The sequence below is a fragment of the Paramisgurnus dabryanus genome, chromosome 5 (assembly GCF_030506205.2).
Source record: "Paramisgurnus dabryanus chromosome 5, PD_genome_1.1, whole genome shotgun sequence".
Lineage (NCBI taxonomy): Eukaryota > Metazoa > Chordata > Actinopteri > Cypriniformes > Cobitidae > Paramisgurnus > Paramisgurnus dabryanus.
This window is the reverse complement of record NC_133341.1, coordinates 48,333,999-48,347,766: the sequence shown is the minus strand read 5'-3', so window position 1 is coordinate 48,347,766 and position 13,768 is coordinate 48,333,999. Positions and strand designations below refer to the sequence as shown.

Here is a 13,768-nt window from a genome sequence, read left to right as displayed (position 1 = left end):
CATTTGGCTATCTGAGGAATTAAAGCGTGTAAGAAACGCTCACAACATTTCCAAACCCCAGTACGGTAATGTGCAGTTAACCTCCTCTGTGTAGAAATGTATGGTTTAAAATGTGACCGACTCGAGTATAGATTTCTAGACTCGTCTTCTTGGCACAAAGCCAAAGTTCGCCAGAATTCACGGGGCGCGGAATCACACATGCTCACAAGTAAAATTTAATGCAAAATCCGTTCCTCTAAAAATGTTATCTAAACATATTTTTTTAAATCATTATTGAACATTAATCAATCACGTGGCTATATCTTATGTAATTTTCATTGTTTATATACTTTATGGATTTAAAATGACATTAATTTCATAGGATAATGCAGTAGTTGTGCAAAATGCATAAATGACACAATTAAACGAGTCATTAAACAAAACGTAAATAAACAAAACATGCCGTTTCAGATGTAAATATTATGCCAATATGTCATTAATCCGATTGAATAGTGTTTGATATAAAGTTGGTCAACACTTTTATTTTGGAGGTTTTTGCATTAAGGCAGGGGCGCTCAGAATGTTATAAATATAAGTGCCATGGAAAAGACTGAAAGCTCTATAATATAAATCGTTTGATGTATGTGTATGCACAAATTTCTGTGAGCTTTGCACACTGTGCCCCCTTAAAAAAAATTGGTGCATGACGCCCCTGCTGTTGAGGATGGTGCTTTGATGGTGCTTTATTGGGTTTGTGTAGGAACTTAACATAACTTGATCACTATAGACATGAAAATTCTTTACCTTTTTTCCTTTTTGTGTGTTCCACTATTCTATTTTAGGATGTTATGACTAATATTCTACCTATAAGAAATTTCCAATGCTATCTTATAGAAATTTGTGCGTTTTCGTACAACCACATTAGTACATTTAGGATGATTTCCTTTTGCCCCTGTGACGTTGGGGTTAGGGGTGAGGTTTCTTTATTGTTTTTTAAGTTAATCGTATGTTTTGGTACGATTCACTTACGAATTTATACAAATTTGCCAACTTTACGTGCAGACTGGAAAGTTCCCATGCTTTGCAGGCTGAATAACCCCTTCCCAGATCCACTCATCATCATCTGAGGCTGAAAGCAAAGCAAATCAATTCTGTCCGCAGACTGTTGCTCTTGGCGCTTAGGAGTTATAAGGCACCAACAATTTGTTATTATTAATGCCTGTACAAGACCACAAAGCAGTATATAAAAATTCAGACTATGCATGTTTGACACTCAAGTACTATCCACAAAATAGTGAACATTTAACAAGATTCAGGGTAGTGGTACTGTTCTGAAGCTTAACCAGTTTTGATTAGGTTCATCAGCTAGTCTTGCCAAACACAACCCCGAAATAAGTTATGCTAAAGCTTTAAACCTGTGTGTGACCGTACCATAAAACTTGGGGCCACCAAACAGGAATCTCTGTGCGGGCGGCAATGGACATTATCATGCTAATCAAATATGGATATCAAAGCAGAGGTCCTCACAGACCACCAACTAACGCTCAAAGACATAAGTGGTGAGTGGGACACCCACGTACCATGAAGCCTTGATACTATCTTTAAGGAGTAAAGTAATTCCTGAGATTGGGGTCAGCTATAAGGGAAACAGCGTTACCTTTGTGCTATGAACATGAAAAATGATGCAGATTATTGGGGGTATGTGAGTTGTTACATTTCTAAGAAGTTTAAGTTCAAAGTATTGCCTGAGGGACGATAAAATGAAGCAAAAAAAATCTGTGATTAAAGAAGGGATTCGAGTGACAAGAAAATCAATCTCCCACATTCTACTAGGTAGGGTAGGAACTAGGCTCTTTTAACCCAGTCCGTTGCATAAAATTCAAATTGTGTAGCTGGACAACATGATTCTGACATTTTCGAATTTTGAAGCTTAACCTAAGTTATTCTTTCATGCATTAAGGTTTTTCCATAAAGTCACAAAATCCCAATTTTAACCCCTTAAAACTAAAATATTAAGTCTAATTGCTACCTTAAATAAAACAATTAAGTATTAAAATGGGGCAATGAGAACCTCTTTAAAAGCCATAATAATATTCATTGTAGAAAGTCTTCAATGAACTGAGCAACCTTTTGCTATGTACAAGGTACATAAGTGCATAGCTTGTGTAAATATGACACATTGCATAAGTAAAGTATAGCTTCTGTATTCTAAATTAATGAGTTCCAAGTATTGAAAATGAAGTTCTGTGTATGCCCTCAAGCGTAGTAAGAACCTTCTGCACTTTTGTTTTTCTTTCTCTCTCTGCGATTAAAGGAATGCTGCAGGTAAGCAAAAGAATGTCTTTCTATATGCCCACACTGTGAATGTCTAATTTACCTTTTTTTTTTACTTTGTACCAAACCGGGCCCCTAAAACCATTAATCTGGCCCATTTGCTGCTTATTCCACTGCTGTAGCGAAAAGCTCTTTGACTCTTTCTTTTCATATTGCGTCCCATTCACCGATTCTCCCACTTTTGTGAGCAAGCTGAGAATTCTCACACAGTCTATATCCCATAATACCCAGTGACATAAGAGGGGTCTGTGAAATGCATCACCCACCAACGCTTATTTAAACAATGCTGCAAGAGAGAGAAAGACACACTCCTCTTCATGCCATGCCCCACTTTCTATTTCTTTATTTAATGTTTCATCCCTCATTGCTTTACTGAGCAACTACATGCATTCCAAAGCTTTCTCGAGCTTCATAATTCATGCATGTCAGTGTTCCCACTCACAGACGTTAGGGGAATGAAACGGTAAGAAGATCAGTTACCCTCCTTCTAGCAAGACTACATCTCGGTTGTCAACCTAATATAGTGAAGAATATATCATGTGATGACATTTATGTGAGAAAATATGGGAAACCGCTTTTTTTTAAAGCATCCAGACTAATCTTGATAAAGATTACATTGCACACTATAAGGAGAATGTATATTCCAGCCAAATGTTAGTAATTGCCACTAAATAATTTTTAAACTGTAGCTACATTATTGATGTAATTATTAAAGTTTTTATAGGTACTCACATTTTGTTATACATAACATTTTGTAAACATATAATTTGGAATGTCAAATGTTTTACTACGAGAGCAACATGAAATCTCAATTAGCATTGCAGAATAAAATATCAATTTTAATAAAAGTAATGCAACTGCAAAAATAAGAAAACACCATTATTTATTTGACTTAGTATAATAAAGTGAAGAACTTTTATATATTTTGTTCTAAATAAAGTATTTGTGACACCATAATGGGGTTCCTCTTAAAAATTAATTATGATCCAAAGTCTGCAGCGCTAACATGCTTGAACCAAATATCACTGTTGTCAGGCGTGAAAATCCCTCATAGTTGGAAGGTACAGTGTTTTGAAAGAGACCCGCAGTGAGCTCAGACTGTGAGGCGCTCTGTATGAAAAGAGTCTTTGGGAGGCAGCAGTCTGGTTCAAGCAATGGCTGATAAATCTTCTGTCTGTTGTGCTGCCCACAGTTTTCACTGGCAACTGTGAAGGGAGAAGAGACTTTGCATCTTTGATTGATTTAAATAACCGTGGCCACTATGATTTAAATAACTGTAACTCTTTTTAATCATGTACTGTATGGAGTAGGTAAAAGGAAATCATGAATGCAAACGATGCAAAAAAATTATAAATAAATGTTAACTGTTTTAACAGGATTATGAAACATTAATAGAATTTGCTATTCCAGTAACCCAATATTATACAATCCTCCTACAAGACCTAATATAAGTTCACATGTTTTAAAAGTTCACATGTTTTAAAATAAATGTATACTGTAAAAAAATTCAGCATTTTTGTCAAATCAACATAATTTGTTAAAAGTTAAAGTAACATAAAAATATAAGTTAAACCATTTCAACTTGTTTTTGTATTAACTTCATGCTGCATTAATGGGTGTATAACACCATATACTTGTATTGTATACTCCTTGAAAAAATATATGAGCCAAAGTATCCTAGGCCATGCAAGAGCACCCTCTAAATAATAAAATGTTGCTGTTGGCAGTATTAATGTTCTATCAGAGAGAAAACTAAAGCTTAAGGATAAAACTAAACCCTAAAAGATAAGCCCTAAGATTTATATTGTCCTCTGTTTCACCTTTCTAAGTTGTATTTCTTTTAATCACACCTCACTTGTCCTCAACCGCGATTTCAAAAGAAAGATCTTACGACACACTCACTGTGCAAAGACCAAACTAATCAGTAAGTTATTTTTATGTCTAGATCTTGTGCTTATCTTGCTGCAAAAAATGGTGCATGAACTAAATAATTTAGCAACCACAAATTCTACTAATGCTATATATTAGTTGCAGCAGCAATACATTTTTGCTTTCCTACACATTTACATAATGACATTAATAGTATAATGTCACAAAATCAATAAAGAAAATGTAAAAAGAAACTGCTATTCAAAAGGCTCTTTAATAATTTAACTTAACTGTATATTGGATGCTTTCTGGGTAATGATAAAACTGCAGTAGGCCTACTTTGTTGATTCGAGGCCTGAGGATATTCTTTGTCAAAACCTTTGTGAGCGTTTCAATTATTTACGTATTATAAACCTGGCTTGTTAGTTCAGACGGATAGACTGTTAAGACAGCAGCTTTACTAGGCCATGATCATAAAATGAAATGTAAATATCTCCTTATCTTACCCAGATTCACAACAGAAAGCTAATAAAAATGATTTATTTTTAAGCTGTCGAGTAAACGTTTGCAGGTAATGTCAGTTTGACATAATTTTACTTCAAATCCACAAAATGATAATTCTGTAACTTCCACTTTTCAAAAAGTTTAAAACAAAGAAACTATCTTTTGTTTTATTAACACATACTCCTGTTTGGTTTAGTGGGAAAGATTTGTATTGGATTTTCTCATAAATTAAGTTTTAGGCTGGATTTACAGAGGAAAATGTCATGAGCATTATTTAAATAGAAGTTCTGTTTAAAGATTTTAACCTGAAAGAACTGAATAGTAAATTTACAAATATATTTAAAATCATAGATACTTACATAAATGAAGACAGTCATGTGGTCAGTGGGTTGGAAAAAACTGCTGTAACATGTTGTTCCCTGATCACATGAGCAGATGACTTTGTCTCTGCAAACACTTTTTATCAAAACCTTCAGTTGCAGAATACATTATTCTTAGTTGGACATGAAATACACTGAGACAAATTCTGTATTTCTGGAATGGCATCTAGCCTCTGCAATAGTTTTGCATAACGCTTAAACTTAAATAGAAATCGCAAAATGTTTAATTTACCGATCTTAAATCATTTTGCACATTTGCAGTTAATTGTATTTTCTGGATTTATCAGGATAATTTTACATATAAAATAATATCAAAGCAGAAATCAGGCACAATAATGTAACAATGTAGAACATAGGACGCCATCTTGATTGTTGTGGGTTAAATAAATCACATGTCTATCTTACATGACTAATTGTAAGCGACCCTGCATGGGTCTGAACAGAAGTCCGAATCAGAAACAGTTTCTCCAGAACGACCGCATTAAGCACGGGGCCCCGCAGGGCTGCGTTCTCAGTCCATTGCTATTCACTTTGTTGACTCACAACTGTACAACAATGCACATTTTGAACCAAACCTGGCAATACACCAAAAACACAACAGTGCTGGGTCTTATCAGTAAATGTTAGAATACAAAAAGAAGTGCTAATGGAGGGGTGCAAAATCAACAACATGTCCCTAAATATGGATGAAAGAGATAACTGCTGACTTGAGAGGACATAACAGCAACTCTCTGTTGAACATTAATGGCTCCTTATTAGATATTGTCAAGAGAGCACTATTTACTCTGACGGTACCTGGCAGGAGGTAATAACAGAAATATTTGGGCCCACATGGTCAGATTGCATGACAGTTTCTTCTTCCAAGCCATCAGGCTCATCAGTACCCTGTGACTGGACTGACCACAGACCACTTGCACTCATAAAATCACATATACTAAATCTCATAGACCTTCAATCTTATACACTGCATATACTAAAATGAAAACTAAAATGATGTCCCACGTAAGTGTGCTTTGTTCTGTGTCTGAGTTTGAACACATGCACTTTTGTTCTCTTGTGTAAGTGTACCTGTATGTATAATGTTTAGTTCTCTTTTATTTAGTGTATTTCATATAATTTAATAAGATACAGTGGCAAGAAAAATTATGTAAACCTTTTGGAATTTCATGGTTTTCTCAATAAATTTGTCATTAAATGTGATCTTTATCTAAGATAAGGGTATTGACAAACATAATGTGTCTAAAAATAATGACACAAAAATTAGTTCATGTCTATATTGAACACACTCATTCAACATTGAAAATGGCAGTGAAAAGGTAAGTGAACAATTAGAATTAATAACTGGTTGAGGTCGTTGCTGCCGGTGGGGGGTGGCGCTTCCTGTAGCTGTGGATCAGACCGGCACCTGGAATTTTAGCCCATTCTTCCAGGCAGAACTACTTTAGCTCTGACATATTCTTTGGATGTTTCATGTGTATGGCCCTCTTCAAGTCATTCCACAGCATCTCTATTGGGTTAAGGTTGGGCTTTGACTTGGCCACTCCAAAAGGCAGATTTTTTTTGTGAAGCCATTCTGTTGTGGACTTGCTTCTGTGTTTTGGGTCATTGTCCTGTTGCATCACCCACCTTCTACACAGTTTCAGCTGACGTACAGACATTCTCACATTATCCTGAAGAATTGTCTGATATACTTGGGAATTTATCTTTCCCTCAACGATTGCAAGCTGGCTAGGCCCTGATGCAGCAAAGCAGGCCCAAATCATTGTTTAAAGTCGCCATGAAAATAAAAGGAAAAACTTTAATTTGTTTTGGAATATTGTGGTATTTTTTTTACAAAATTCACGGCCCTCATAATCTTTCATCAAAAATGCAAATCTCCTCCCTGCGATTAGCAATTGGCAAAACAACCCAACTTTAAATGATCCAGTCAGATCTCCATGGACATATTGAAATCCAGTCCTGCCTTATTGCATTTCATACAAATCATATAGGGATGCACCGATACCACTTTTTTGGAATACGAGTACGAGTACAAGTACTTGCATTTCAGTACTTGCCGATACCGATACCGAGAACAGCTTTAGTCATATAATTTAACAAAAAAACAAAGGACTAGTTTTCCAGTTTGTTGTAAACTCTGCCTCTTTGGACAACACAAAAGGCATTAACCCCTTACACACCGCTCAAACATAAACATTTCTCAGACCGTGGTATCGTTTCCAGGTACCGGGGGACTTTTAACGAGTACCGATACCAGGCCTTTTATCGAGGCCGATACCCGATACCAGTATCGGTATCGGTGCATCCCTAAAATCATACAAAGGCATATGATTATTAGAATAAAAGCAATAATGAACACACCTCTAAACCAAACAAATGAGATCATGCAAACTCATACGAATAAGCTAGGAAAAATTGTTACGCAATAGTAATTGCAGTGAGATTGTGTTAATAAGTCAGTACTGTGTACAAGTTAAATATGGTAGTAATGATGAGCTTTTCTCTTTCTTCCTGATTTCTTGCCTTGTGAACTCACCAGCAACCTGGCAGCTCACCCTGTAGTCACACTGGAGTGCTCTGGTAAAAATGCAAAGAAAGGAAAGGCAGCAGTCAGATTTACATACACGGATTCCAGAATGTGTATGGGTTAGGAGACAGAGATACAGTGTATTTTATGGTGGGGGTGGCTGACTTAGTCCTAGGAGAATAGAGCAGCAGTATTGCAAGCACATTAGAGTGATCTGTCTGATCCTTGAAAAGAAAGCTTGACCCAGTTTTACTCTAATGTGGTTATGGGTGATGGTTACAGACTAGTGATTTTCCAGCAGAAATGGCTCAGTTGTTCTAAGTTCCAGCAGCTAGGCGTTAAAATGTGGGCTGATGTGACATAAGATCCTCTAACTGAGAGAAAGGATTTCAGCCTGGTTTCTTGTGAATGTTTTGCACATTCAAATTATTGTGAGGTCACAGTATGCACAGTCTTTAGTGCGCAACGTGGATATACAAACAAAGAATTGAAATTTTAGGCAAAAATCCATCTTGCAAATACTTTTTCTTTGCAAAATCAGACCTTCAGTGATCATTCAAGATATTTTTTTATTCTGAATAAATAATGGGAATATGTGAATTATACAAATCAATGTTAGATTTATGACAATAGATGTGAGTGGTGCTTGCCAGTGCTAATCGAATACAGACTGAGCACTGCATGTTTGGTATTTTTGGGCATCATTACAACTCCCACATCGAACTATTAATTCCAGCACAAGCAGCTAGAACAGTGCTGACGTCAAACCTTGTGAGTGACTTGCTAATGCATCCCTTTTGAGGGAAAAATGTGAGTTGTGTTCCATAAAAGTAGATTTTCATCAGCCAAAGGTCAAAAGAGAAACCAATGGGATCTTCGTGCAGATTCAAAGAAACTATTTAGCATGAATAGTTCAGGTTATTACACTTAATAGTACCAAGACATTGGTATTACCAGTAAAAACAACACAGAATAAAAGGCTATTTAATGTGGCTTGAATAATTACAACCTGCTTGTCATAATCAAATCCATGGCCATTGAGTAATTCTTCTGAAGTGACCATACTGTGCCGTAGTTCACGAGATATAAAGTTTACAATAAAACTGTGAAGTGATTTTAATGAACTCTATATCAACCCATACTTGCATGTTACTTTCAAAGATTGTATATAAAATGTATAAAAAAAAATGACAAATGCTTGCTTTTGGACAACCTACCCTCCAAAGAAAAGGTGGTTGCCAGTGTATTGCCAAGGGGTTGTTTTGCTGTTTGTTGTTCTGAGTGGTTATGTCATTGTGTTGTACTGTTTCTGTGTGTTGAACTCTTATTATGAAATCTGTGTTGTTCCTTTGCTGTTGATGATTCCCAATTGTACCTCCCCCTTGTTAGTCACCATGCACATTCATTATTTCCATGGTCACATTTTATCAGTTGCCTAGGTCACTCATTAGTTGAACTCATTGTGTCTCAATTGTCGTTTGTCAGTCATTGTATGATCCAGCAGTAGCCCTGGTGCGGACCTTCTTGCCCTTGAGGACCACATCAATGTATTTTTGGATATTGCAAATTGCACCACCCTCCTGGACTTTGTCAGACTTTTTCGTTATGGATTAGAACAAAGGTAGCCTGCGTGACCTACGTTAATGGTGGCAATGTTTGTGGCAGCTTCCTCTCCACAGCCAGCTCACTACATGCCCATAAGTCTCCACTGAGTGCACCAAGCTGGTGTTCTGGTGGTCCCAAACGTGTTTTTTCCGGTGGTCCCAAGTCCAGTGGTCTTGTGCTATGTGCTCCTTGATCCCAGCAAGATGGCCATTCCCAAGTTCCATTTTCTCCTTGACTTAGCCAAGAGGTGCCGTTTCCAAGTTCTCCTCAGCCAAGATGGCCGCCTAAGAGCTTTGTAAACTCTCTGCCCCAGCCAAGATCTCCCCTGATATTGCTCTGTATTCTGTCCTGGCCAAGATGGCCATCCCTGAGCTCCCTGAGATTTTTGCCCTGGCCAAAATGGCTGTTTCTGTTCCCTGTCCCAGCTAAGATGGCCAATCACTGGTCAAACTCCGCCCTGGTTCCCGTCGCCACTGGAACCACACTGGTCTGTGGCTCCACCGGCACCACTCTGGCCGAGGTACATCTGTTCGGCTGTGGTATGTCAAGAACTTGTTGTTGTCAGGAAGCATAGTGCAACTGAAAAAAGCATCTAGTGGGACATACCGTGTAAGATGCACGATATGTATAGGCGCAATTAATTTTAGGTTATGCAAAAATGTAGGCAGAGTGAGTCTGGGTTGAAAAAATGACACTTTTACACTTTTAAATCATTGTTTACACTGAAAGCAGATCACTTGGTGCTAGTTTGTTGTCTTAGATCATTGAAAGTGTACTTAATTTTAAGTGTACTTCTTGTTAGATTGGCATACGAAACAAAAAAAAAATTTTGTGGGTCCAAAACATTTATTGGAGTAGATGCCGTTTTCTCCCTGTATTCTGGCAGTGGTTCCTTCTAATTAAACAATTGCTTTTATAGCCTAAAAGCTTTGTTTATCCTGTTGTGTTGCCGTCGTGCAGCAGGCAAAAGTAGTAAAAACACAAAATGGAGTTTAATTTATAAGGACTCTAAATGAGCCAAGTGGAAGGCTGCAGCTAAAGCATGGAATGGCTTTCCTCAAGTGGAATGAATTTGACTGACGGCGCGCTGACAAGGAAATAGATATATGCGCTAAATTATAGAAAAAGTAAGTGGGTCCAATTTCATTGGTCTTAAAAAGTGGGTGGGAAGTGGAACCCAAATTATATGGTTCCGACGCCCATGTCTTGTTGTTACCTAGCAACCTGTACCATTGCTGCCACTAGTATTCAAGATGGCATAATGGTACTGCGGTTCAAACTTCTTATATAATATACTGATAGCAGAGCTGCAGAGGCACAGGTGTGTTTTAAATCGTGGGTTTGGGCCAAGCAATAAAATCAATAATGAAAGCAGCCTAAGTCTTTGGAATTCTTCATCAATTTTATCATCTGCCAGGTAATATAAACAACTAATAAAATGGTAATAAATCACATGTTACTTTAGTGCATGACAAGTTACATGACAAAATTTTATATTTAGGTTATTCCACACTATAAGCTGTAATGTTTTTGACGCTAAAAGCACTAAAACTGTCGAAAACACAGATCTAACTTCCCCAGATTAAAGTCAGCATGATAAATCGTTTCGTAATTACAGGCAACTGCAGATTCATCCAGTGTGTTCATTATGTAACCAAGGAAACCGGGAATCAAATGGTTTGTGATGGGAGGTGGTAAATATAGCTTATATAGTCCTATTTACTGGAAGCCTTGTATAAGTGTATCACGACTGAGATCTCTCCATGAGCTATTTGCTGCTGTGCAAAGGTTGGATAAAAGCTAAAGGCCACATTAAATTACACTCTTATTCACACTCTCTGTGACTCACGAGCACCACCTGCTTATAATGTTCCTTTGCATTTCATTAAATTACTCATATTACCGTTGCTTCCTGTTGAGATGTGCTTGCTGTAGCTAGTAGCATGCCATGGATTGTATAATTCAACACCAAATAGACGATATAGTGTTCTGGGTGGTTGCTAAATGGTTACTTGCACAAATCATTGAAGCCCACTACAAACTTTTATTTAAACTTTGGTTCCTTGTTATACTATATAGAGTCCTTCCTTCATTAAAAAAAGTATAAGAGTTTTGACCTATTACTCATACTGTAATTATAACAGAAATGTCCTTTCTCAAAGTAAACGTATATCACTGGCCAAGGATTCATGCATGTGAAATTTGGTAAACGCTACATGTGAACAAACTTTATTCAATTATAGGGAGTTTCCAAAACCCCCCACTATTATTTACAAGAATTTACAAAAACCCATTGCAAGTATAACTGTACTCGTAGGTGCTTGTGCCAATATCTTGTTAGACATAATCCAGGAATTATTTAAGCCATGCACTGGTTCTAGGCCAGTCTCTGCTTCTGACATATTTTATCCTTCATGCTTGTGACCTAGAAAGTCAGTCAGCAAGTCCATTACTGTGAGTGCCGGCCACACTACTCTGTCAAACCATCCAAGATATTTTTCACCTTGTCCCCAACCACGTCATTAACCTGTCGGACAACATTGCAGTCACACATTCAAACAATCCGGTGTATAAGGTCAAACACTATTGCGGCTGTGGCTCAGGAGTTAGCACACACGATTCAAAAGATGTGGGTTTCAATCTGACCAGAGACATGTCCGGTCTTGTCTCACTGAGGAAGAGAGGAAAAATATTTGATGTATCATGAAAAATTGCATTAGGGATTGCAATGACAATAGAGTAAGTAAATGATTAAATAATTTTAATTTTAAGGTTTTTAATTTTAACTTTTTAAGCCCAGACCAGACATGGACATCTCATAATACAAAGATTATTATATCAGTTGATATATGAATCAGTTGATTAACATTTCTGTAAAACATTTTTCCATTTCGGACCAACTTTACAGTATATTATGTGTCTTAAAAAGGTACAAACGAAAAGATGCACACATATGGATCTAACATCTGTAAACAATAAAGGATAATGTACCATATTAATCTCAAGGAATTTTCTGTTTTGTTTTTTTATACCTATTTTACCTGTATTTAAAAATTTTGCACTAAATTGAGTTGTGTTTTAAATGTTTGTAAAATTAGCCTACTTCATAATATCCTGGGAGAAAATTACCACTACATTTTCTCTCTTTCTCTCAAATCATGCAAAGATGTGCCAAGATCGGAGAGATCTCAGTGTACACTCGAACATTTTGCATTAGAATTTTCCTAATATAAAATGATGTAAGCTATTATATCCACATTCAATGAATACCCAATAGTATTAATCTTACTAAATGCCAGCACTTTTCCTAATTATTTCTATTTTCAAAATTTGAGAGAAATCTGTGACAAACGTCTTCTTCCTTTATACCATTCCAGCATCTACGACTATATTCATGGTGAGAACAAGTTAAAGGAATAGTCTACTCTTTTGCCATATTAAACTATGTTATTACCTCAACCTAGACGAATTAATACATACCTTTCTTTTTTTTCAATGCGTGCACTGTACAGTGCGTTATGAATGTGTTAGCATTTAGCCTAGCCCCATTCATTCCTATGGTACCAAACAAATTTTTCTTTTGTGGCACCATACTAACTAGTATAACTCCTCATGTAACAGTCTTTAAATAGGGAAAACACGGAAGTGTTTGGTGGCCTCCCTGTTTGGTACCATAGGAATGAATGGGTCTAGGCTAAATGCTAACACATTCACGACGCGCTGTACAGTGCACGCATTGAAAAAAGATAGATATGTATTAATTCGTCCAAGTTGAGGTGATAACATAGTTTAATGGCAAAAGGGTAGACTATTCCTTTAATCCATACACAAGTTTTATTCAGACACGGGTTGGGGGAGGGACAATTTGGCATCTCCAATCTGCCTAATTTGCATGTTTTTGGCCTCTGGGAGGAAACCAAAGTACCCAGAATAAACTCACACTGACACAGGGAGAACATGTAAACTCCACACAGAAAGGCCACCTGCCCTAGCCCGGGCTCGAACCAGGGACCTTCTTGCTGTGAGGCAACAGTGCTAGCCACTGTGCCACCCGGGACAAACTTCTAAATCTTTTAATGTAAAAATGTAAAAACAATGTAAAAGTCACTGCAACCAGACACCTCACTTATTATTGTTATCAGTATTTTCATATAAAAGACTAACAATTCTTCTCAATACTTATGTTAGATACTATGCAAGATACCAGGTCAATCCATGTTAGCTAGGGCTGTCAGGATGAAAAACAACCCAATGAAATCTAATTTTTTTTTTACATTTTGTGGATTTACTGTCAGCATTGAGGTCATCCATGCAAATGTACACAAAAATGCTGACACAAGCATGTCTCTGTGACAGCTCTACAAAGTGAAAAAAGTGTATTACTAAATACAAAGTAAAGCAATTTGGATAATACTTTTTTTTAGTATCCCATTTTGCAGTTTGTGTGTTCCCTGAGAAACAAACCCACAGTTTTGGCATTGCAAGCTCCAGACAATTTGTCACCCAATTTATCTGTCAATAACTCATTAGTAGAGCAATCCAAGACCTACGGGTGTGTCAGATAAGGGAG

The 13,768-nt window shown here is 36.9% G+C and overlaps 1 long non-coding RNA gene across 2 annotated transcripts in view; it reads right to left on the bottom strand.

Moving 5' to 3' along the window:
- Positions 1-3,267: 3,267 nt before the first annotated feature.
- Positions 3,268-13,768, bottom strand: part of LOC135774447 (uncharacterized) — a 57,050-nt gene continuing 46,549 nt past the window's right edge. The window contains exons 2-3 of one of the 2 annotated variants that reach the window (XR_010543687.2): positions 7,603-7,643; positions 3,268-3,518 (exon numbers count right to left, since the gene is read on the bottom strand). This is a non-coding gene — a long non-coding RNA (uncharacterized lncRNA). Of the gene's footprint in view, positions 3,519-5,359; positions 7,644-13,768 lie in introns of those variants that run through there. The other variant, XR_012336797.1, reaches the window with a different exon arrangement.